Raw genomic sequence first — 18,672 nt, forward strand, 5'->3', positions numbered from 1 at the left:
GCACTCTTCCACTATGAGGCATCATTCTTCTCCCCTTTCACTCTAACACTGTCCAGGATTTCTGGGTCCATAAAACTTCAGAGCCTTTTCTTTGGGGGAACCCTCAACAATGAGAGATACTCATGGCAGTGCTCATCCAATAGACACTCTCCTGGTGGTACCAATCCATGGAGTAATGGAGAAAGCAATCTTTTTTTGCTTTTTGCTCTTATTTTATCACAGTAAGTGATTAAAGTGTTCACTGTTTACTTCCATGTTGTATTTGATTTTGTAATCTGTAACATTTGATAACTGGCATCTCAGGTCAGTTCCTGTTCCACTCAGCTCAGAAGTCTCTCAGGTTAGCTCTCTCTTAGGTCTTGACACCCTCAAAATTGCACATTTTTCACTGTGGGGAAATAAATCATACAAAACACCTATCACTTTGATTAAACTCTTCTGTGGACACTCATAGTCCAAGAAAAGTATTTCACTTGGTCTTCTATCACCCTAAACTGTTAATCCTATCCAATAAATTAGTACTATCATAAGTCTAATGTATACATACCAGTCTGACAAGATTATTTCCCCCAGGCATTGTCTCTCATTTTTCAAAGAAAAGTATACATTATAAAAGTACGTTGTGGGAAGCAGACTTGACCCAGTGGTTAGGGCGTCCATCTACCACATGAGAGGGCTGCAGTTCAAAACCCCGGGCCTCCTTGACCCATGTGGAGCTGGCCCATGCGCAGTGCTGATGCGCACAAGGAGTGCCATGCCATGCAGGGTTGTCCCCCATGTAGGGGAGCTCCACGCACAAGCACTGCACCCCATAAGGAGAACCACTCAGCGTGAAAGAAAGTGCAGCATGCCCAAGAATGGTGCTGCACACATGGAGAGCTGACACAACAAGATGATGCAACAAAAAAAGAAACACAGATTCCCATGCCACTGACAACAACAGAAGTGGACAAAGAAGAAGACGCAGCAAATAGACACAGAACAGATAACCAGGGAGGGGAGAGGAGAGAAATCAATCAATCAATCAATCAATCAATCTTTAAAAAAATTACACATTGTAAACTCAACCATTTCCATGAGCTTTTCTTGAAACATTTCACGTCATAATTAAAATATAGTTTTTAATTTTAAATCTTTCCCAAATAAATTTCTTGTTAAATTCATTTGAATTTATGTGATCTGAGTTCAGAAATAAAATGAGATACCATTGTAACAATAAAGGGCACAACTACAGACCAACTCTTATACAAGCACTTAATAAATGACAGGGATAATGTGTGGAATACAATAACAATAAATACTTTTCAATTAGTGTTGCTTGTAAGTTGGATAATCCCATTGGAAAAACTGAAATAGGACTCATACATCTAACCATTAAAAAGATATAAATTAAGATAAAGGACAAAATATGTAGTCAAAACTGCAATTATTTCAGAGACTAAGAAACTTGGTAAAGAGTTTTTAAACAAGAAATAAAACACAAGCCATAACAAAAATAGTGATTAAATTTGTTATATTAGAGTTGAGAATTTCTTTTCCTCAAAGGATATTGATGAGTACAAAATTATAAGTAACAAGTGAATTTATCTATCACACATCATGTAAATAGGAATTACACAGAGGAGGATTTCAATAATACCATAGAAGTTTATTATAATTTAAAATCAACATTAGGTATTTATGAGTGTGTGCCTGTGTATGTACATGTTTAGCACAAGAGAAAAATGTCAAATATCTGACAATGTAAGGCATTTTTCATAATTTGAGCAAAGAAAACTCTCAATCATTGCTGATAAAATTGATACAAGTTTAGAAAATTGTGTGATGTTGTAACAATATACTTAGGCTTTGTTATACTTGAGTGAATACTCAATGCACAGTGTAGAATTAGTTCTAAGTCATGATCAATACTCATTGCATGTTAGCTACAACTCCAACTCTTTACTCTGGAACCAAAGCTGATTGTACAGCTTCTACCCAGGAATGGAAAAACAAACAGTTTATGGTAAAAATAATCATTCTCCTACATTCACATTCTTCCCTTCCTTTGTCTTTTATTTTGTCTCAGCTTGTTACATCTTCAAGCTTTATATCAAAGAGATACTGGAGCACCAGCCTCTTATAGGGAGTATTAAAACATCTGATAATAAAAACCACTTAAAGGACACTGTAATAAAGTTAATGATTTGGAAAGAGTAAAAAACCAAAAAAAAAAAAATTAATGATTAATACAGGCAAAACACACAGGACATATATTATGAATAAGAAACAAATATTTCTATTTGTTGGCTACTGAGATGAGGGTTTCTGGGTAAAGTGGCATTTAAAGATAGAAGGATGGTTACATATGAAGCAGAGAATAATATTGGTACTATTGAAATTTCTAGGAAATTCTTTAAAATTAACACATTCCATCTAATCATATTCCCAAGTTATAGTTTATTTTCTGCTGTATAATAGATAAATAAAAAGGTCTTAAATAACTAAAAAATTTTTAAAAATTTAAAATAGTTCTTAAACTATATGAAGTCTGACTATTCCTTTAAGAAACAGAAAAATAAAACTCTTTAAATCTCCAGGGTATAATTTTATATTGTTGTAGAGAAATCAGGTGTGTGCGGTATCGAAGGCCAGGACACGAGAGTACCGAGAAGGAAGTCGGTTTATTTTGACTGGCTGGGCTCGGCGGACTCTTGTCCTAATAAAAACCGAACCCCGAATAGCCTTTTTCAGACCCTTTTATACAGAGGATATAGGATTAGGGAGACTAACGGTGATGGTATGCAAACAGACCTTTGGTTAGGTTCTTCAGTGTTTGATCTTAGCATCAGTTAGGTTATTTCCTCCAGGTGAGTTACATATTCTCCACATCCAAGCCAGCTTGGATTAGCCTATCTTCCACATCCCGTCTGGAGGCGACCCTGAGTACACATTCAGTCTCACATCCTTTCTGAACATTCAAAGACTGTAGGGCCTATATCACTTATTTGGCCAAACTGGGGACTAGGTACACTTGGAAACAATTTTTAATTTATGCACAGGCTATATCAATATCTTACTTTTGGAAAGTGTGTATTAGCAAGATTGGAGCTCTGCAATCTTTATTGCAACCTTTATTGCTGTATCTCATTACATTCTATCACTAATGAATCCTGTTTTTCATTATGTAGAAAACTTGAATGAAACAAGTGCAGTGCACATTTTTTCATACAGAGCTAAAGAAAAAACCTAAATCTTGACATCTATATTCTCTGTTAAAGTCTCCCATTTGAATGAGGCAAAGAACTACTCATGGGTTCTGCCCTTACTGTATATCCCAGTACTATATCCTTACCATATCCTCAATTCCCTAGTTTTCTCTTAGTACTATTCACTTTATTACTTAAACCAGGCACATGTATGAGTGAATGCAAGGAGATCAATTTAAAAAGAATGCCTCTCTAACTCCAAACAATCAAAATTTTCTTACAGAGTAACAGTTACTATCAAGTACCATGAAATTTCTTAAAAAGCATAGGCATCTACTTAGGTTTTGATATAGAAGGCACGGTTTTCTTATGCTATACTTTGCATTTAGACCTAATTGTCATAATAATTTTCCAAAATATTTTGACAAAATTGAAAGCCTTTTCAAGATGAATATGTGAATTACACCAATATAGAACTGAGTAAGAAAAAGTATGGTGCAGAAATACATAGCTTACTATAACATATTAACAAGATATATACAGGCAAGAAAACTTTAGATATTTTACAGAAAAAGATTCAAATTTTTAAACATATCAAATATAAAGCAAAGTTCATTCCAATTTTGTGCTTAAGTATTTTTATTTAAGGAAAACCCTGCTAGGGAATTTAAAATATCTGTGGAACATTCTGCCTAGAGCAGTGTTCATCTCTCTGTTCCACAGACTATAGTATAGATAAGGGGGTTTACAAGTGGGGGCACCATGGTGTAGAACATGGCTGAAAATAGGTTTTTAAGAGAAGGTTTCTCTGCAATGGGGCCTATGGTAGCAATAATTCCAGAAATTGTAAATATAAGTAGAATTGCCAATTGTGGGGTACAGGTTGATAAGATTTTATTACGGGCTTCCACAGAGTTCATGCTAAGCACCATTGAGAATATATTAATATATGACATAATCAATAAAGCAAAACATATTAAACCCACACCTATATTTAAAGCTAAGATGACAGACTCAGAAAACAGAACATCTGAGCACGAGATTCTTAAAATTTGAGGCACATCACAGAAATATTGATGGATCACTTTGGACTCCGTGAAAGGACACCTGAACATGTTGCCTGTGTGGATAGCAGAGTAGACCAATCCACTTGCCTGTGAGCCACCAGCTGCCTGTGTGCACAGGTGTGGGGTGATGGTGAGCCCATAGTGCAGAGGGTGGCAACTGGCTACATAGCAATCAAAGGACATCACCACAAGGAAGGCCAGCTCCACGGATCCAAAGAAGATAAACAGGAAAATCTGACAAGCACATGCTGTGAGAGAAATTGACTTATCATTTGTCAGAGAATTCATAATCAACTTTGGAACAACAACTGAAATGCAGCAAAGATCTATGAGGGATAAGTTGCCAATAAAGGTGTACATTTGTGAGTATAGATGTAGGTTGATCACAATGACAGTAATTGTTAGAAGATTCCCAATCAATGCTCCTAGATAAATCACTAAGAACAGCAAACCTTGTACAACTTGCAGCTCCTGAGAGCTTGAGATATCCATGAGGACAAATTATGTGAAGATGGTAAGATTGCTTATGTGTACTCATATGCTACAGTCTTCCTGGGAGTCAAAGTACAAAATTGTAAGATAACACCAAAGAACAAAATTAAGCCATTCCACAATATCAACAAATATAGTGTCAAGTTCATTCTAATTATGCAATATATGTGGGTTTCTATTACATACTATCCAAATATACATACACATATACATATATTGCAGTCAAAGATTTTTCTACCATATTTTGTGAAATACTTTTTATAACCAATTGCTAAAGATTCACTAAACTATTTTTTTTAGTCCTTCATTCATATACACAAAAACAGTTTTGAAGACATTTATGCTAGTACCACCTCTGATTTCTCAACACTTTAGAAGAGTTGAATGCTGTGGGATTTAGGAATACGCAAATGTGCCTGACTTCATCCTTATGGGATTGAAACACTCTGAAGGTATCCAGGGGTGAAAGGGTCCTCTTTATGTCATTTCTCCTGATGTAGCTGATTACTCTCTCCAGGAATGAAGGCATGATATTGATAATTTGCCCGAGTCTTTGACCTCACACTCCCATGTACTTTTTCCTGAATCACCTCTTCATTCCTTGACCTCAGTTACTCAATTCATCTCACCTAAAACCTAAGAGACCTTACTGACCTCTAACAAGTTTACTTGATTCATGAGCTGCTTCACACAAATGTCTTTTTTTCTTGGCTGTCACTGAATTTTTTCTCCTCTCCTCAATGACCTATGACAGCTGTATAGATATCTGCCATCCTTTTCACTATCCAGTGCTTATGTAGAAGAGACTGTGCTGCACCCTCATCACTGGGTCCTGTGTGACTGGTTTTATAGACTCTTTGGTCAATATTCTTTGCATGAACGTCTGCATTTCTGCAAATGCAATGTAATATATCACGTTTTCTGTGACTTAACCCCAATTTTAGCCCTGGTCTGCACTGATACTATTTACACTGAAATCATGATGATCATTCCCATGGGCTCAAAAACAATGGTTTCCATTTTCACAATCTGTGTGTTCTACAGGTCCATTCTGTCTTCTATTCTGAAATTTAATTCTAATTCAGGAAAGCACAAAACTTTCTATACTTGTACCTCCCATCTCCTGGTAGACACCATTTTTTAAGACACCAGGATTTTTATTTAAAACCAAAAAAGCCCAACTTCTTGGAAATGGATCAAGTGGTCTAGGTGTTTTATGCTAATCCACTCATTTAAAGATATAGGAACAAAGAGGTGAAAAGTGCTCTCATTAGTCATAAAGAAGAGAGAGGGGCTCCAGGCAATTGAAATGTCAATGATGCTGAATGTCTGAGCTCACCTTTTCATTCTTTCCTACTTGGTTATTTACTTGATCTCTGTTTAAATACAATAGTGCCCTTTAATTAGTTCACATTTCTGTTGAATCATCTTCTACTTGACCACACACAATCTGGAACATTTCCAAGAATATGTTTTTAGAAATTAGCATAGTAATTGAGACCCAAGAAATAAGTTAAACCTGTGCTTTAATTTTAAGTTTTTCTAAATAAATCAGTTTGTAAATAACTCTATGGATAATTTTAAATCCATAGAGATATCATAAAGGATAAATCAGGTGTTGAATTTAAAAATTTTACCCAGTATTACTAAATTCTGGTCACTATCATCATAATAATTACATTCTTGCAAAATTTTGAATACCCAGTGATTTTTTTAATAATAATATTAACTGATCTTTTATAAATACTTTTGGCTTATCTTATTCATAAAACAAGTGGATTAAAAGAAAGAACAGAATTTTCATATTTGCCTTTTGGAACAAAGTAAAATATTGTGATAGAATTAAGTTATAGAAAATAGTATGTGTGAACATTTAAGAAAATTTGGAAAATATTGAAAAATTTTAAAGAACATAGACATATACCAACCATTTCTGCAAGTTTTATTCATGGGCTTCTAGACTAGTCATATATGTGTATGTATAAATGTTGTAATATTTGAGAGAAGTTCAATTATTTGTGTATAGAGAGGCCAGGACTCAGGAATGATTTTGAGAAGGAAAAATGGTTTATTGACGGCCGGACTCGGGAGCTTTCTGTTTCAATCCCGAGCCTGGAACAAGATTTTTGAATCCCTTTTATACAGAGAGCAAAGGCCAAATGGTCCCTTTGTTTCAGTTCTCAATAGGCTTCAATTAGCATATATATCTTCCACATCCTAGGTAAGCTTTTAGCATGGACTTCAGACATTCTAGGTAAGCTTTTAGCATATTTAGTTTGCATTTCCCCTAAATACTTAAAGTTTATAGACCTTGCATTGTTAAACTGTTTCCTGGGACTGGAGTCCTTGCCATTGTTAGCAAGGGCAGGACTGCAGCCTCTTACTGTCACACCCACAAGTCAGAGCGCTTAGGTTATCTCTGAAGAGACAAAGAGCCTCCCACCCATAGCCCACATCATATATTACATATTTACATAAAACTTTTTCTTTTGGTATTTGCAACTTTTGATTTCCACTCATCCCTAAAATATTTGGCAAAATCTTTCTTATTTAAAATTGTGAAACTAATGTTTTCATGGTACATAAGTGCAAAAACTTTAACCCCTGAACTTTTTGTAAATACATGTGGTTAATATTAGCATGCAGTAATCTCTCTTTTGTGTCTACCTGTTAAACATTTGAAAATCCTACCATTCCGTGAAGTGTCAACAAAATTCAGTAATTAATATTTCTTTGTTTAATTTCAGTATAATTTTAAAAATATTTCATTTCTTCTGATTTCTACAAATTTATTATAGTCTTTAGAAAGAAATTATTCAGTTAATTTCTATGCTCGTTTACAAAATTAATAAAGATAATGTATAAACCTAAGAACGGACAATGATTCCAAGTTTTCTGACATCCCATTTTAGTCAGATAGTTTGATAAAAATTTCCATTTAAAAATTCCTCTATATTATCTGGAATTGCAGATTTAATTTTTTCTGCTATTCAAAAATTTTTAAAGAAACTGTGTTCTCTTCATTTTCCAATTATTTGACTTTTATTTAAACTCCTACAGTATTTATTACAATATTTTTTCCCCAACCACTTCTCCTTGGGCTCAGAAAACAAGAAATCGCCTCCAGAAACGCGGTCTGTCCAATTCCCGGCACTCGCTGGGAAACGCCCTCAGGACTGAGGAAGTTTGCTGAGCTTCGGCGAACTTACGTGACAAAAACTCACAGCGGGGCACCAGTCAGAGGGTCTGTACCAGGCTTTGAACCCGCGCCAGGGGTCCCGGGACTACCGCGTCTCCACCTCGCGGGCTTGCGTGCCGGGGAGCCCCGCGGGCCGCGGGCTGGAGGAGGCAGTCCCGAGCCGGGGAGGAATGGGGGCTCACCTGGCGCCCCCGGCGGGCGGAGCGCGGCTCGCGGCAGCACGGGGAGGGGTCGCGCACGGCAGTCCCGGGGCCGCGGCGCGGGAAGGGCTGAGCGCCGTGCGCGGGGCGCCTCCCGCTGCGCTCGGGGCTGCGGTCGAGCCCCTCGGGGTCGCGGTGGCGCGCTCGCGGGGCTCGTAGGGGGCGGTGGGGGGCTGGACAGGCCGTGCAGCGAGGCCGCCTCCTGGTGGGTGAGGACGCTGCGCCCCGGCAGGAGCGCGTTGCTGCCCAGGCCTCGAAGGGCTGCCCCCCAGGTTCCCGGGGCCCTCAGAGGTGCCAGGTGGCCGGTGAGCAGGAAGGGGCTGTGATGGGCTGAGGGTGGGAACGGGTGGGTGACAGGACGGGCGGGACCTGTGCTGGAAAAGAGCGACCAGGTGAGATCCCGGGGGCTGCGGAATCCAGCAGACACGCCCGGGGCGGGGAGGGGGGAGGGGGAGGGGCCGGCTGAACGGGTCCAGCTTCGTGCGCCCCTCCAGCCTCTGGGGGTCCAGCTGCAACTGCCTGACCTGCTGGAGGGGTGGAGCTGCCAAGCTGAGCACGGGGACCGCGCACCACTTCCCTGCTTTCCCGGCTGCCCTCGGATAGGGTCTGGCACTCCAGGAACTTTTCTGCAGAAGAAGGTGAAGGGCACTGGGCCGCCCGTCATCTCGATTGGGTTTGGCATCCTGGGCTGGAACGCGCCCTGCAGGGACCCGAAGGGTCCTGGGTGTGGGAGCAGGGGGCGCTCCCTGGGAAGGCCGGAGGTAGGAAGTTGGAATGTGGGAAGTAGGGGCTGAAGAGCTTGGGAGCGCCCTTGTCAAAGGCGGGATGCGCGGGCGAGCAGGCGGCCTTGGGGAAGCCCAGCGGGGAAAGGGGCGAATGTGTTCTGGTGAGTGTGCTGGTGTGTGCTAGTGTGTGCTGGTGAGTGTGCTAGTGGGTGCTGGTGGGTGTTGGTGGGTGCTGGTGTGTGCTGGTGTGTGTTGGTATGGGTGCTGGTGTGTGCTGGTGAGTGTGCTAGTGTGCTGGTGTGTGCTGGTGTGTGCTAGTGTGTGCTGGTGAGTGTGCTAGTGGGTGCTGGTGGGTGTTGGTGGGTGCTGGTGTGTGCTGGTGTGTGTTGGTATGGGTGCTGGTGAGTGTGCTAGTGTGCTGGTGTGTGCTGGTGTGTGTTGGTGTGTGCTGGTGTGTGCTGGTGTGTGCTAGTGTGTGCTGGTGTGTGTGTTGGTGTGTGCTAGCGTGTGCTGGTGTGTTGGTGAGTGTTGGTGTGTGTGTTGGTGTGTGCTGGTGTGGGTGCTGTGCTGGTGGAACTCTGCCTGCAGCAGAGCCCTGGGTGCAGGAGGCCGCGGGCCGCTCCGCTCTGGACCAGAACACGCGTGTACCGAGCACCTCGAGATGGCTCAGAATCCCCGAGATTGCTGGCAGGGGTGGCTGCTGGTGGAGGAGAGCAGCAGGCTGGCCCGGGCTGGGGCTCCTGCGATGAGCCCGCGGTTGGCGGGGAGCGCAGGGGCGGGGGCAGTGCTGGGGGGCGGCGAGCACGCCCCGTGGTGCCGCGTGGTGCTGGTGCGGGGCTGGGAGCCGAGCGCCACGTGCCAGGTAGAGGCTGGAGCCGCGTAGGGCCCGCGGGGCCAGGCGTGTACGAGGACAGGGCCGCGCGCTTCCAGAGGCCGAGGCCGGCGCCGCTGCTCCTGCCGAGGCCCGCGGGCCGTGGTGCGTGAGCTGGCCGAGGGTGGGGAGCGGGAACGGGCTGGGGACCGCAGGCAGAGGCTGTGGGGTGACGCGGGGCCGGGGGGGGGCGTCCTTCTTCACCAGGGGCTGGCAGGGCTCCTGGTGGGGACCGAGGCGGGCGCGACAGCGGGGGCGGTGGTGGCTGCCCAGGCGGCCACGGGGCTGGCAGGCCCGGCAGGAAGGCGCCTCGTGCTCACTGCAGCCCCGCGACCTTGGGCGCGGCCTCGGCCTCCCGCCTCCCGCCCAGCGCGGGACCTTCACCTGCCGCGGCGCAAAGAGCGTCTCCAAGCCCAATGACGCCGCGCGGGTCCCGGCTCCACGTCGCTTGGCAGGCGACCAACACTAGTCCAGGACGGAGCCGGAGCCGGAGCTGGAACGCGTGGACGCGGGCGGCGCCGTGCGGGGCCCTCGCCCCCAGGAAGCTCAGGGGGCGGCCTCTCCCCAGAGGGTGCTCCTGGGCTGCGCCTCCGCTGGGGGCTCAAGGTAGACCCGCTCCCAGGGCCATGGTCCCGGCGCGAGTCCTTAAGTTTTAACTGCTAACAAATACAGAATATCCTTTCCTTTCATATTTTAGAAAGGGTTTATGTTGTTATTAAATAAATGTAATGTGAACTTTGGGAAATATGAAAACACTAGAGCATTTGCAGGTACCTGCTATCCCCATGTATTTCCTTGCATATCGTATTTTATGTAAGATTTGGTTTGAGGTTTTGTTTTTGTTTTTTTAAAGATTTATTTATTTATCCCCCACCCCCCTCTGTTCTCTCTGTCTTTGTCTGCTTCTGTTGTTGTCAGCAGCACGGAAATCTGTTTCTTTTTGTTGCGTCATCTTGTTGTGTGAGCTCTCCGTGTGTGTGGCACCATTCCTGCACAGGCTGTACTTTCTTTCACGCTGGGCTGCTCTCCTTACGGGTTGCACTCCTTGCACGTGGGGCTCCCCTACGCGGCAGACACCCCTGCGTGGCAGGGCACTCCTTGCGTGCATCAGCATTGCGCATGGGCCAGCTCCACAGGGGTCAAGGAGGCCCAGGGTTTGAACCTCGGACCTCCCATGTGGTAGACGGACGCCCTAACCACTGGGTCAAGTCGGCTACCTGGTTTGAGGTATTTTTTTTAAGACTGATTTTATTCCTGGTGGTATGTCAAAATTATATGAGTTGTAAAAGTTGGACTCTTAAATAATGTTAAATAAGTCTGAAATAAAGCAAGACAAAACATGAACATTAGTTTTTATTTGCAAATGATTGCTATTATATAGTAATGGTGAAAATGGCTTATATTTACTGAGTACCTACTGAGTGCTAGACAATTATGAAATGACTTTAGGTATATAATTAACATAGATAACCTTCTCAAGATAGCTTTCATGTAGGTTCTTGAAAAATCTCCTACTTGTTCAGGAAAATGGAAAGGCATCCTCCTACATGTTCAAGAAACTCTTAAGAATAACCCCCTAATTTTCTCTATGTCACACACCTCACTACCAGGGCTTCATAGTATCATTGCTTCTCTGCACAGAATATATTTGGAGAGTGCTATTTCTCTACACCTCCTCTGCTATGGCCCTGGGCAAAAGCCCCATCATCTCCATCTTTACAGTTGAAGCCTGCTAGATGGCCTCTGTTTTCTGCCTTACCCCTCCTGAGTCTAATCTGAATGTATGGCTAGACTATTACTCTTAAATGTAATTTGGATCTTGTCACTTTGCTTCACAAAACCTACATGACTTCCAAAATGGGTAAAAAATCAAAACACTGTAAGAGCCTTCAGGGCTAATGGGAACTTGCCTCTCCTCCTCGGTTTTCTGAATGTGTCCTTCATCTTTGTGTCTGTTGTGCTCTCTTTGGTGTGGCCACACTGACCTCTCACACTTCTCCTTCCCTACACTCATTAGTCCTGATGATGGCCGGACTTTTTCCATTTTTTAATCTTCCTGAAATTTGCTTTGCCCAGGTAACTGGATCTTTTTTCGTTCTTTCCTCCTAAGACCATGCCTCACCACACTATTTAAAATCACATCTTCTCCTTCCCTAATCCTTGACAAATTTCTTTTTCATAGCAGTAAACCCAAATAATATTTTATATTTTGCTTATTCCTTTTATTTCCTCTCCATTTTCCTCCACTATGAGAACTTTCTGAGAACAAGATTATTGCCAATCAGGTTCATTCCTGACCTGTATCCCCATGACCTAGAAGAGTGACCCAATAAATGCACTTGAAGGGCTGCATTTTACCGAGGATAGAACTGGGGCACGGAGAGATGAAGAACTGGACCGCGGGTAGTCAACAGTGTATAAAGGGCAAGCTCACCTTTGAACCCAGAGAGACTGTGGAGTCCATATTCTTCATCATCCTTCTATAGTATGACAGTTTTTCTACAAAAGTATACAATTCCTGTCAGCATTGAAATATAATCCATTGCGTTATTATGTTTTTTCCAAAAATTACCAAACTGTGTTTGTTTCAGGGGTATTTTGCTGACAGACATTCTGTACAGATGCTGAGAGAAGACAGTATGATGTTGGAAAACCAGCTAAATCTTTTCAAACATGTATGCATCATCCTATGTCCTAGTGTATGAAAGGGTTTCAGCTTTGCTATCAAGGCTGTGGGTGCCATAGTTCTGAGGGGAGGGAGAGGGAAGAATAGGTGTAACATGGGGCATTTTGGGGACATTTGAATTGTTTGGCATGATATTGCAATAATAGATACGGGCCAGTATACATTTTGTCAAAACCTACAAAATTGTGAAATACAAATTGTAAACAATAATGTAAACTATAGACCTTGGTTAGTAGTAACGCTTCAATATGTGCTGATCAATTATAACAAAATGTACCACACTAATGAAAGATATTGTTAATGTGGAAAAGTGGGGGGAGGGGCAGGGATGGAGTATAAGGGAATCCCCAATATTTTCAATGAAACATTAATGTCATCTAAATCATCTTTACAAAATAAAATAAAATTAAAAATAAATAGAAAAAAATAAAGGGTTTCAGAAACAGAGTGGCTCAACAGTGGGGAAAGTACCATTCTTAGACATAATAATGCAGATTTTGCTTACTAGGGTTTGTGGGCAGTTCATTTCCATGAGGTAGCCCTGGTCCCCAGGTTTTTCTATGTTGTTGCTCTACTATCTGACAAGGTGTTGTCCTCTTCCCAACATATGTAGAGATTTCACATAACACTGTGTCCACATTCCACAGTCTGAGGGAAACATGAGTTTTTCACATTAGGAAAATAATTTTTTCCATGTAGATTATGTTTTAGGAAAAATTCAATTATTTTAATTACAATTAAAAGGTATGCACCTGTTTTAGTTAATTATGTTTTGGTGTGAATATCTTAAAAATTGTATATTTCATCTAAATTATAAAAGTTAACAGCAATAAAATATTTATAAAATTTTATTACCCTCCTTTTAATATTTATGGGGAAATTTGTCTTCTCTTTTCACAGTAGTTGCCTTAGGGATTATTAACCTTGGAGTAGCAGAGAAACAATTCATCTTTCCCATTTAACCTTTATATGTGACTCAAGCCTCAAATGAACCAATGGAATTTCCCGTAGACAATTATTTTAAAGCAATTAAATTTTTAAACATCCAGTATTGGATATATTTATCTTCAGTTATATATATATATATGGTATTATTTCTTTGAGTAGATCCAAGGTTTCTTCTGTTATCATTTCTTTTCATACCTGGAAATTCTTGAAGCACAAATCTCCTGGGTATATATTTTTCTGTATGTGTGTGTTAATTTTAGTGGAAACTTTTAATTTTATTTTTATGTTTAAAAGATATTAAGTTGATATTGAATCTTATAATGACAGTTATTACCTTTCAGTACTTGAAACCATTTTTTTCTGGCTTGAATCAGTATTGATGGTGTCTGTTCTAATTCTCATGGGTGGTTGTTTTCGGAATGTGGTATGTACTATCGTCTGACTTCCATCATTTTCTATTTTTCTTATTTTTCAGTTGTAAGACCAAAAAGTCTATATGTGTTTCATTTGTTGGTTGACTTGCTGTTTTTCACCTTCCTAGGCATTTTTAACATTCATAGTCCTAAGGTTTGATGTCTTTCCTTATATCCAGAAAATTTATGGTCATTATCTTCTTAAACATTTCTTCGGATGCACTCCCTTTCTGTTCTTACATAGTACACTAACTATATATATGTATATGAAACAGTGTGATATTTTACCATAGTTCTCAGACAGTTTTTCCCCCATGTTTTTTTTTTTAACATTTGTCTTTATGTTTGTTTTTTTCCTATTGGCTTATCAGTAAGTTCACGATTACATCTTCATCTTTAGTGAATATACTCAGTGTCTCGTTGATACAATATTTTTGTCTTATGTTGTGTGTGTACTTTTTAAAACTTATTCTCTAGTAATTCATTGGACAGTACCTTATAGATTACATCCTTATGTAGCAAATTCTCTTGTATCAATTAATGTTGTTTATCCTCTCAGCTAGATCTTTTAACCTGGTAATTGTCAGTGCTCTTTAGCCAAAGACCCAGGAACACCTGTGGTGGACAATTTTATATTATTACTTATTGCAGCAAGGAAGAGCACATGCCATGTGAAAGCATGCAGTTTCTAATTAAGAGGGTTTTAGAAAGATCGTAGTACACGATTTCAGCTTTGGTTGGGTAACCAGGGAGAAGAAAAAAGGAAGCAAAATTTGGTATTCAGTTGAGCCTACAAGAAAGACGAGTTTGTAATATTCTAAGAACTCATATTGCACGGAGGGACAAGCTGCTCCAAGAAGAGTTGGAATCGTGCTATCAGTACGCAGGAGCAATTCTATGATTGTGTATTGCAGATTTGTATACCTTTCATCAGACCAAAGTCTAAATAAAGCTCTACTTGTAAAGCCATAGCAGTTACTCATTTCATAAGAAAGGAGGAGGATAGTGGGTATTTCATGGGTTGCACAGTGACCTTGTCTGAAGGTCTTCCAACCTGCCCCTCATCTTCATGAGCACTTGACCTAAGACCTGCAGGGACGATATTGAGGGTGAATGCAAAGCCCTTAAATCTAGGGCTCAGTTTTTCACAATCAGCACTATAGCTCAAATTTGGCTTTAACAATTCTGTAAAATATCTGTATTTTTCCAATCTTGTACAGTGACCACATTTTCTCCTATGCTCTGTCTAAGGTGAGACTGCATTTGCTCCATCTCCTTTTAGAGTGGCTTGTCCCTCTGTGGAATATGATTTCTTAGACTTTTTACAACCTCATTTTTCTGGTAGGCTCAAGAAAAATTATCCTATTGTAGATTTACAGCTTTTAAAAATTGGTTAGATTGAGGAAATGGTCATAGAAGATTTCTACATCCTGATTAGAAATGGAAGTCCTATATTTCCTTTTAAATTTTATTCACTACTTTGGCTTCATTCATTTCCTTTCTGAAAAACTCCGCTGTTGTCAGTACAGCTTCTTCCTAAGGTTATATAATACTGCCCCTGGAAAATGTAATGGAACCTCAGAATCACTGTAGGTATATCTGGCTTCATCCATTTCCTTTTACTATTTTGCCATCTTCTCTCCCTCCTAGTAATATGCATGACCTTATTTTGCCTTTCAACCACTGTCATACCCACACAATAGCACTACTAGTTACAAACACCGTGATATGCTTTCACCATTTCTATTCATTTCCAGAGATTTACAGACAACATTTTTACCAAATCTGCACACAAATCAAATCTCAGCTTTCCATTCTATCTTCATTCTATTTTCTAGTGACCTATATTCTAATTATTAAATCCATGAGTTTACACAATGTATTTATTTCACTATAGACAATATCACAGTATTTGTCCTTTTGCGTCTGGCTTGCTTCACTCAACATAACATCCTCCAGGTTCACCCATGTTGTCATATATTTCATGACTTCTTTTTACCACTGCATAATGTTCCATCATGTATATAAACCACAATCTGTTTATCAGTCATCAGTTGAGGAATGTCTGGGTTTTTCTATCTTTTGCCCATTGTGAATAATGCTGCTATGAACATGTGCAGATGTCTGCTCGTGTTTCTGCTCTCAGTTCTCCTGGGTGTATACCTAATAATGGCATTGCCGGGTCACATGAATATAGAGTTCCTTACCCTTCCAAATAAATTTGGTAATTGTTTTTTCTACTTCTGTAAAAAAGGCTGTTGGAATTTTTATTGGGATTTCATTGAATCTGTAAATCAGTTTGGGTAGAATTGGCATATTAATATATTTAGTCTTCCACTCTGTATAAGAGGACTGTCCTTCCATTTAAGTTTCTGCAGTTTTCTTTTAGAAATGTTTTGTAGTTTTCTGAATGTAGGTCCTTTATGTTCTTAGTTAAGTTTATTCCTAAATATTTGATTGTTTTACTTGCTATTATAATATAAATGGATTTTTTTCTTATTTCCACCTCAGATTGCACATCAGTATTGTATAAAAATGCTATTGATTTGTGTGTGTTAATCTTGTATTCTTCTACTTTCCTGAAATTGTCTATTTTTTCTAGAAGCTTTGTTGTGGATTTTTCAGGAGATTTTAGATATAGGATTATATCATCAGTGAAGAGTGAAAGTTTAGTACTTCCTTTCTTATTTGTATGCTTTTTTCCCCCAGGTCAGGCACATAATGTGCCAACATCATAACAAGATTTGAGAGAGGCACATCTCACACAAATGTGTGAAGATCCATTCATCATCTCATGAACCACAAAAGGATCTTCTTTGGGTACCTTTTATTTCTTTTTTATTTTATTTTATTTTTAAATTTCATATCTATCCTAATTACTGTAACTAGAACTTCTAGTACAATATTGAATAACAGTCATGACAGTGGGTATCCTTGCTTGTTCCTGATCTCAGCAGGAAAGCTTTCAGTCTTTCACCATTGAGTACTCTGCTAGCTGTAGGTTTTTCATATATGCACTTGACCATATTTAGAAAACTTCTTTCTATTCCTATCTTTTGGAGTGTTTTTATGTTTTTTGTTTTTAATCAAGAGAGGGAGCTGTATTTTGTCAAGTGCCTTTTCTGCATCAATGGAAAAGATCATGTGAATTTTCTTCTGCAGTTTATCAATGTGGTTTTTTACACTAATTGATTTTCTTGTGTTGAAACACCCTTGCATAACTGGGATAAAACCCACTTGATTGTGGTGTATATTTCTTTTTTTTTAGTGATTTATTTTTAAAGATTTATTTATTTTATTTATTTCTTTCCTCTTTTCCCCCTCCCCCAGTTGTCTGCTCTCTGTGCCCTTTCGCTGTGTGTTCTTCTGTGACCACTTCTCTCCTTATAAGCAGCACCAGGAATCTGTGTTTCTTTTTGTTGCGTCATCTTGCTGTGTCAGCTCTGTGTGTGTGTGGTGCCATTCTTGGGCAGGCTGCACTTTCTTTCGTGCTGGGTGGGCTCTCTTTTTGGGATGCACTCCTTGTGTGTGGGGCTCCCCTATGCGGGGGACACCCCTGTGTGGCAGGGCACTCCTTGCGTGCATCAGCACTGCGCATGGGCCAGCTCCACGCCAGTCAAGGAGGCCCAGGGTTTGAACTGTGGACCTCCCATGTGGTAGGTGGACGCTCTATCCGTTGGGCCAAGTCCACTTCCTGTATATTTCTTTTAATGTGCGTTTGGATTCTGTTTGCAAGTATGTTGAGGATTTTCGCATCCGTATTCATTAGAGCTATTGGTCTGTAATTTTCTTTTTTTGTAGTATCTTTATCTGGTTTTGTTATTTGTTGATGTTGGCTTCATAGAATGAGTTTGGTAGTGTTGTTTCCTGTTTAATTTTTTGGAAGAGCTTGAGCAAGATTGGAACTAGATTGTCTTTGAATGATTGGTAGGATTCACCTGTGAAGCCATCTGGCCCCAGGCATTTCATTTTTAGATTTTTGAAGACTGTTTCAATATCTTTACTTGTGATTGGTTTGTTGAAGTCTTCTATTTCTTTTAGGGTCAGTGTAGATGGTGAGTGTGTTTCTAGGAATTGGTCCATCTTGTCCACATTTTCTAGTTTTTTGGCATTCAGTTGTTCATAGTATCCTTTTATGATCTCTCTTATTTCTGTGGAATCAGTGGTAATGTCCCCCCTCTCATTTCTGATTTTATTTACTTGTGACTTCTGTCTTTTTTTCTTTGTCAGTCTAGCTAAGGATTTGTCGATTTGGTGGATCTTCTCAAAGAATCAACTTTTGCTTTTGTTGATTCTATTGTTTTTTTTCCTTGTTCTCAATTTCATTTATTTCTGCTCTGAGATTTACTATTTCTTTCTTTTGGCTTGGTTTGGGCTTAGTTTGCTATTCTTTTGCTAGTTCCTCCAGGTGTGCAGTTAGATTATCCATTTTATCTTCTTCTTCATTTTTAATGTAAGCATTGAGGACTATAAATTTCACTCTCAGCTCTGTCTTTGCAGTGTGCCATTGCTGTTGATATGTTGTGTTCTCATTTGCATTTGTCTCAAGATATTTGCTTAAATCTCTTGCAATTTCTTCTTGTCCCACTGATTATTTAAGAGTGTGTTGTTTAATCTCCATATATTTATAAATTTTCCCTTTTTCCATCCATCATTGATTTCCAGCTTCATTCCATTATGGTAATTTTTTTGCTGATGTCTAAGCCTCTGAATATCTTGGTGAATTTATTCTCATGGCAAATTTCTCTCTCTTGCCTAATTTTTTTCACAGCTCTCTTTGATATTTGGTTCAACTTATTCTAAGTCTTTAAATTTACACAGCTTAAGTTATCAAAATCGGGCCAGGGACACACTGATTAGGCACAGAACTTCTCCTAGGGGTA

General features: G+C 40.3%; 1 long non-coding RNA gene and 1 other non-coding gene across 2 annotated transcripts in view; one reads left to right on the forward strand and one right to left on the reverse strand.

The window, feature by feature from the left end:
• The window catches only part of LOC131274934 (uncharacterized), a 681,981-nt gene that overhangs the window by 551,329 nt on the left and 111,980 nt on the right, over positions 1–18,672 (forward strand). The window lies entirely within an intron of this gene.
• Positions 16,498–16,600, reverse strand: LOC111759384 (small nucleolar RNA U13). The gene has a single exon (XR_002793382.1). It is a non-coding gene; the product is annotated as a small nucleolar RNA U13 (small nucleolar RNA).

This window comes from Dasypus novemcinctus, chromosome 21 (genome assembly GCF_030445035.2).
Source record: "Dasypus novemcinctus isolate mDasNov1 chromosome 21, mDasNov1.1.hap2, whole genome shotgun sequence".
NCBI classification, from domain to species: Eukaryota; Metazoa; Chordata; class Mammalia; order Cingulata; family Dasypodidae; genus Dasypus; species Dasypus novemcinctus.